The sequence below is a fragment of the Telopea speciosissima genome, chromosome 5, assembly GCF_018873765.1.
Source record: "Telopea speciosissima isolate NSW1024214 ecotype Mountain lineage chromosome 5, Tspe_v1, whole genome shotgun sequence".
NCBI classification, from domain to species: Eukaryota; Viridiplantae; Streptophyta; class Magnoliopsida; order Proteales; family Proteaceae; genus Telopea; species Telopea speciosissima.
Window position 1 is genome coordinate 27367348 of NC_057920.1, and position 7601 is coordinate 27374948.

Sequence of the window (7601 nt, forward strand, 5' to 3'; positions counted from 1 at the left end):
ATCACAACCATATAAGTCCTATATGAGGTGCAGTTCATTTTATTTAATTAGCCACCTACCATCACAACTAAGGCAGGTTAGTGCTACTACAATCCCCAATACATGTATCCCTGGTGTGGGCTTTTAACCCCTTCCCGCGATACACCCATTGAGTTGTTGGAGAGGACCAGTCAGCTCCCGCATCAGTCACCAAGGTCAGCCCGACCAGCCCTCTGGGATTGACCTGTGAGGCATCCATCCTTTTTATCACTTTTCTTTTCTCTAGCTTATAGCCCATAATTCACCTTTTCAGTGCAATAACATTTCTTTCTTTTCTTTTCTTTTTCTTTTTCTCATTCATATGGTCACTCCCACAGGCATCCAACACCTTAACCCCTATTGGCAAGGGTGCGTAGCATGGGTGATGAAACTCTAGCCCAATATGTCTATATGGAATCGTATGAGTTGGGTGATGTCAACTGCATCACATTCTATGGGATACCACAGGCCTCATTTCCAAGCCGGCTATGGCATCTAGTCTAACAAATCACATACAGCACACAATGCTCATTCATAGATTCTAGCAGTCAACACATTGTTGTTTCCAGATTTCAAGATTTGATGAAACCAAGTATACAGCACAATATCATTATGTTATAATTTATTTCAGCATATAAGTTATGTTACACCTACATACACGATGACATTTCACTCACCTTGGTCTGGTCCTACTAGTTCAGTTGTTGGTTCAGTTCCGGCCGATGTCTGGCTGTACACCTTGAGCATGGGATCAAATCCTAAGTTAGTAAATTAGAAATGTGTTAATTAAATATTCAAAGCTGCTTTGGATAACCTAGTATTGGTCTAGGCTCACTGGTCTGACTTGGTGTTCAGTCTGATGTTACTTGGAATTCTCCAGATCTTGCACTGGCTTTCGGGTCCATGTCCCGGTGCATCGTCCAGAGATGTGGATTTGGGTTTGATTTAGTTCATAACAGTATAGTCAGTTGTACATGGTCTTGATAGTCATACAAAATAGTCCCCAGGTCAGCAGTTCAGCTGGACCATCCCTGGCATGGTTACCAAGCCCTGTGGGGCCCATTGGGTACCCATGGTATGGATATTACCAAACAGATGTGAAGAGGGGTATTTTGGTCTTTACCACCTCCTCACATAGTGTATGGCCCACTAGTGAAGGCCCACAGAGGTTGGAAAGCATTACAACCTAAATTCAATCTCTGGGCGATTCACTGGGTGATTGGGCCAATCGCCCAGTGCATCGCCCAGAGCCTATTTGAGATGAAAATAGGCCTGGTTTCTTGGATTTTGCTGCATGGGCAGCCATGGGGTCAATCTGGAATGCATGTAGGGTGGTTATGGACCCCATTTGGAGTGGAATCCAATGGTTCCCATGGTTCATAGCTTGGTTCCTCCATTGGAAGCCAGGAGCTGTCCAGACAGCTCAGAGAACAGCAACCCAGGTTGTGTTCCAGCTCACAGCCATGGTTTGGGCTGCATGCAAGGGAATTTTTACATGTACAATCATGGTAAGAAGCTGTTCATACCCAAATCTAAGCAAGGATCAACTTGCATGCAAGGATCCATGCCTAGACTGCCTGTTCTGGGTGTAACTGGGCAGTGTAGTCTGGCACAAAGATCGGTCTCAGTCTCAGCTAGTAAAACAGCATTGGAATCATATTATATAGCTCAGATCTTGCATGCAACAAGTTTGCATGTGAGATCTAAGGCATCCCAAGGCAGTCCCCAAGTGTTATGGGCTCTCCTTAGCCTGAAACACCACCTCAGAGCAGAGATCCATAGAGATATACAGAGAACAATAGCATCAGGTAGTAAGTTCATTACTTGAGGATGATCTGGGTTGTAGGAACAGAGGGCAGGTAGCAGTGCAGGTGATCCCCTTTCCTTTCCTCTTCTTCTCCTTCTCTTCTTCTTCCTTTCTCTCTTCTTTTCCTTTCTTTCTTTCCTTTCTTTCTTCTCCACACTTTGAACAGTGGCAGCATTCTATTTCTAGGCTGGGGCCTACCTATTTATAGGCCAGCTATAATTAAGCCCTGTTTGGTTGCCAGCCCTCCACTTCTAAAATGCAGTTTTTAACCTGATTCTGGGCCATTCTGGCAGCTCAGGTGGGGTCCACATGGTACCAGGGGTAGGTAATGGTTCCTAAAATTCTCATCTACCCCTAGTGGGTGTCCATGGTCTGTATGGGTGGTCCCCATATGTCTGGAGTCCAAAATACACCATTCAGCCACTCTGGGTGATTGGACCAATCGCCCAGTGCATCACCCAGAGAATACAACAATGTTGTATAAGCTCTATGCTTGCATAGGTGCTTGGCCCAGGACTTGGGCTTTGCACCAACACCCCACCCAGGGTTTAATGCACATCTTTACAGGTGTGGGCCCCACATTCATGGATAGGAGAGAGATACCTAGGGTTTATGCGATACATTATGCTGTGTGCAGTGCAACTGCATGGGGCTGCAATCCACCTTCTGGCACGAATGTAGGAGGTCATTCCCAGAGGTTCAACTACTGAGGTGATGTTCCACAGTGTGTTTCGGTGACTGGTCAGAGGTCCCTGTCCTTCATTCAAAATTTCCAGCCAGTTAGGGGTAGGCTTGACATTTCTCCCCACCTTACAAAAATTTCATCCTCGAAATTGGCTTACCTCATAGCTCAAATAGTTGGGGATACTTTTCCCGCATTTCCTCTTTGCATTCCCGCGATGCTTCTTCTATGGGATAGTTTTCCCATCGAACCTTGACGAATGCAACCGTACGATTATAGAGGTTATGTTTCTTTTTGTCCAATATCTCTGTAGGCTGTTCTTCATAGGTCATATCCGCATCCAGTTGTTCAAGTTCAGCAGAGAGCACATGTGTCAGGTTGTTGATGTACTTCCTTAGCATTGACACATGGAAAACATCATGGACCCCTTGCAAGGATGGCAGTAATGCCAGTCGATATGCTACAGGTCCCACTTTGTTGAGGACTTCGTAAGGACTAATAAATCTTGGGCTCAACATGCCTTTCTTGTTGAAGCGTAGCAATCCCTTCATTGGAGATACTCAGAGGAATACCTTCTCTCCGATCCCAAATTCTATATTCTTCCTCCGATGGTCGGTATAACTCTTCTGTCTTGATTGGGTCGCTTTAATCTTTTCTTTAATTATATTCACCTTCTCGCAGGTTGCCTGAATCATTTCAGGCCCAAGATACTTTCGTTCTCCGACTTTGTCCCAATACAACGGGGTCTGGCACTTTCGACCATAAAGAGCTTCATACGATGCCATGCTAATGGTGGAGTGGTAGCTGTTGTTGTATGCAAATTCCACCAAGGATATGTGCGCATCCCAACTATCATCCATGTCCAATATACAGGCTCTGAACATATCCTCTAGAGTCTGGATAGTTCTTTTGAACTGTCCATCCGTCTACGGATGGAAAGCCATGCTGAGATTTAGTTGAGATCCTAGTGCCTTCTGCAGACTTTTCCAAAATCTTGAGGTAAATCGGGGATCCCTATCAGATACAATGCTGACAGGCATGCCATATAAGCGGACTATATTCTCGATGTAAAGTTGGGTGAGCTTTTCCATCAAATAGTTTATTCTGATGGGAATGAAGTGAGCCACTTTCGTTAGTCCGTCCACAATCACCCAAATTGCATTCATCCCTTTCCTGGTGTTGGGTAGATTAGTTACGAAATCCATGATAATCCTTTCCCATTTCCACTCGGGGATAGGGAGTGGCTGCAACAATCCATACGGTCGGTGTCTCTCCGCCTTTATTTGCTGGCAGGTGAGGCATTCGAACACATATATGGCTATGGTTTGCTTCATTCCAATCCACCAATAGTACTCTTCAAATCCTTGTACATCTTTGTGCTTCTGGGGTGGATTGAATAGGGTGAATCATGTGCCTCCTTAAGGATTCGGTCCTGCACCTCATAATCATCAGGCATGCATAATCTGTCTTTGATTAATGCCCCGTTATGGGCCAGTGAAAAGTTTGGGTCCTTGTGGACTCCATGCTGCACTTCCCAGATTATCTTGGCTAGATCGGGGTCATTAGACTGCTTTTCAATTATCTCTTCCTGGATCGACGGCGGTATATCCATAGCTGCTAGTTACATAGCCGTTCCTTCAATCATAAGTTCCACATCAAATTTCTGTGCTTCTTCTATCAGTTGCTCACTTATAACCAAGGAAGCGAGAGATGCAGTTTGGGATTTCCTGCTTGACGCATCAGCTACTACGTTGGCCTTACCAGGGTGGTATTGGATCTCACAGCCATAGTCCTTCACTAACTCTAACCACCGTCTCTGTCTCATGTTCAACTCCTTCTGGGTGAAGAAATACTTTAGACTCTTATGATCGCTAAAGATCTCACTCTTTTCACCATAGAGATAGTGTCGCCATATCTTCAACGTGAAGACCACCGCAGCCAACTCCAGGTCATGAGCAGGGTAGTTCTTTTGGTATTCCTTCAGCTACCTTGAGGCGTAGGTGACCACTTTATCTCTCTGCATTAACACGCTACCCAATCCTATTTGGGATGTGTCGATGTATACCACCATTCCTCTGGTGCCATCTGTAATGGTCAAAACTAGCGCCGTCACCAATCGATTCCTTAACTCTTAGAAGCTTTTCTCGTAAGCATCGTTCCACTCAAACTTTGCTCCTTTCATTATCAGCTTTTTTATGGGCGTCGAGATGCGTGAGAAATTCTTAATAAATCGGCGGTAGTATCCGACTAATCCCAAAAAGCTTCGGATCTCAGTGGCATTCTTCGGAGTCTCCTACTCGAGAACCGCATTCACCTTGTCTGGGTCTACTTTGATGCCGTCCTTGGTGATGATGTGCCCCAAGAATCCAATTTGGTGGAGCCAAAATTCATAGTTGTTGTACTTAGCGTACAGCTGGTGCTCTCGTAATCACTGCAACACAAAGGTAAGGTGTTGAGCATGCTCCTCTTCATTCTTAGCGTACACCAGAATGTCATCGATGAAAACAATGATGAACTTGTCCAACACATCGTGGATCACTCTATTCATCATGTCCATGAATGCTGCTGGGGCATTGGCTAATCCGAACGATAGAATAAGAAATTCATAATGTCCGTACCGAGTTCTAAACGCCGTCTTGTGGATATCACCTCTCTTGATTTTCATTTGGTGGTTTCCAAACCTAAGATCGATCTTAAAGAAAACTCTTGCTCCCTACAGTTGATCAAATAGGTCATCATTGCGTGGCAACGGGTATCGATTCTTGATCGTCAATTTATTCAATTCTCGGTAGTCGATGCACAGACGCATGCTACCATCCTTCTTCTTTACAAATAGCACAAGTGCTCCCTAGGGAGACACGCTAGGTCATATGAATCCCTTCTTCAGCAGATCTTGTAACTGGACCTGTAATTCCTTCAACTCAATAGGTGCCATTCGGTATGGTGCCTTGGAAATCGGCCGCACCAGGGATCAAATAAATTGAGAATTCTATCTCACGATCAGGCGGTGGTTGGGTCAGATCTTTTAGAAAGACATCGGGAAAATCTCTAATGACGTCAAGCTCCTCCAAAGGCTTTATCTTTGCCTCGGTATCCATTACTGTGGCCAAATAGCCTTGACATCCATCATCCAGCAACTTCTGCGCTTGGAGGGTGGATAAGGTTATTTTTCTAGACTTCCTCATCGGTTCACTTTGGTAGGTGAAAACCGAGCTATCATCTAACTTGAATGTAATCTTCTTCTCTACACACATGACATTCACTCCATAGGCGGACAGCCAATCCATGCCTAGTATCATGTCAAAGTCCTTCATATCGAACTCGATCAGACGTGCGGCCAAGTTCTTCCCACAAATTTCTACCAGACAGGGGTCGTAGACTTTCTTCAGGCTCATGACACTACCAGTTGGTGTACTGACTACTAAATCGTGCCCGATGTCCCTTAGTTGAATAGTCATCCTACTCGTAAAGGTGGTGGAAACAAAAGAGTGGGATGTGTCCGAGTTGAATAGTACTCGTATGGGGACGGATGAGACTATCAGGGTACCTAGAGTTTGTATAAGATAAGGATGCAATTAAGTTTCTTGCATCCATAGGTTATTTCCTACAATTTAGAAGTGTTTAGTGGACTTACCTGTTATTACTTTGGGGTTCGCCTCCGCTTCTTCGTTAGTCAGCGCGAACACTTTTCCTCTAGTCCGATTGTCCTGTGGCTGGAAAGGTCGCGCGTGGGACTGGTTTGTCTAGTAAGTGTTGTATCCACGGTGTATGCATTCCCTGGTCATATGTCCCACCTTGTGGTACACGTAACATCTGTTGGACAGCACGGTCGGTGATGAGACCTGGCTCATTTGGCTCGTTGCAGGTCGGGCTGGCGAAGCTGCAGTTGTCGCTTGACTTGCAGTTGGTTGGGCAGGCCGGTTATAAGTGGGGTGGAAAGGGTTCTGGCCCACATCTGGTCTATGATATGGAGTTCGATTGGGGCTCGAACTAGCTCCTTGGAAAACCTTGTTCGGCCAATCGAAATTCTGATAGCTACTTAGCCTTTTGCCCAAGCCAGGCGATGTTTTAGCTTTCTCTTTCAATCTATCTTCCATAGTCTTCACCTTGTCGACCATTTGTGCGTAATCCCGAATATCCATAATTTAAAAGATAGACCCAATCTCTGGTTTGAGTCCTTTCTCAAATTTCTTCGTCTTACTAGCTTCCCCTTTCAGGTGTTTCGGAGCAAAGTGGAACAGATCTTTGAACTTCTACTGGTAGTCCAGCACGGACTTGGCTCCTTGCACGAGTGCAAAGAACTCAACTTCCTTCCTGTCCCTAAAGTTCTCAGGGAAGTAGTTCTTGAAGAAGACTTCTTTGAATTGCTCCTAGGTAGGATTTGGATGAGCTACTTCAAGGTTAGGCTTGGTGGCCTTCCACCATGCTTCTGCTTCGTTCTGTAGCTAATACCCTGCACATATCAGCTTTTGCGCATCCGTACATTCAAGTAAGTCGAATGCCTTCTCCAGGGCACTAATCCACCGTTTGGGCTGCATTGCCTCAGAATTTAACTTAGAAAACACGGGCGGTTGGAGTTTCTTGAATCTCTCCATCACCTTGGCTATAGAGTTTTCTGTTAGGTGTTAAGGCACAGGTGGTGGCACAAGTATTGGCCGGTTGGGTGGTGGTGGCGGCACTGCTCGCTCTTGCATCATGGCCGCAAATTGTGTAGACATTTGGCCTAGCAGCTCCTGTTGTTGCTGGATGCTCCGCATCATGGTGGTCATGAAGGTGTTCACCTCTCCAACTACTATACTTGGTTGAGGCGCAGCGGCAGTAGTTTGAGTAGCCATTGGTACCCTCGATGAAGTAACCGACACTTCAAAATTCTGAGATTCGGTTATGTTCGGCAGCTCAACTTCTGGAACAAATCGAGGGCGTCTTCCACGATGACCACCTCGGTTGGATCTAGTGTTGACCATGATTACTTTTCTGAAAGAAGCTATATGTTTAATATTTCCCACACTCTCAACGAGGCCAATATATAATTCCTATCTATCACATGTACATTACCTATTCCACAGTTCCAGTGTAATCATGTTATCATCCCAG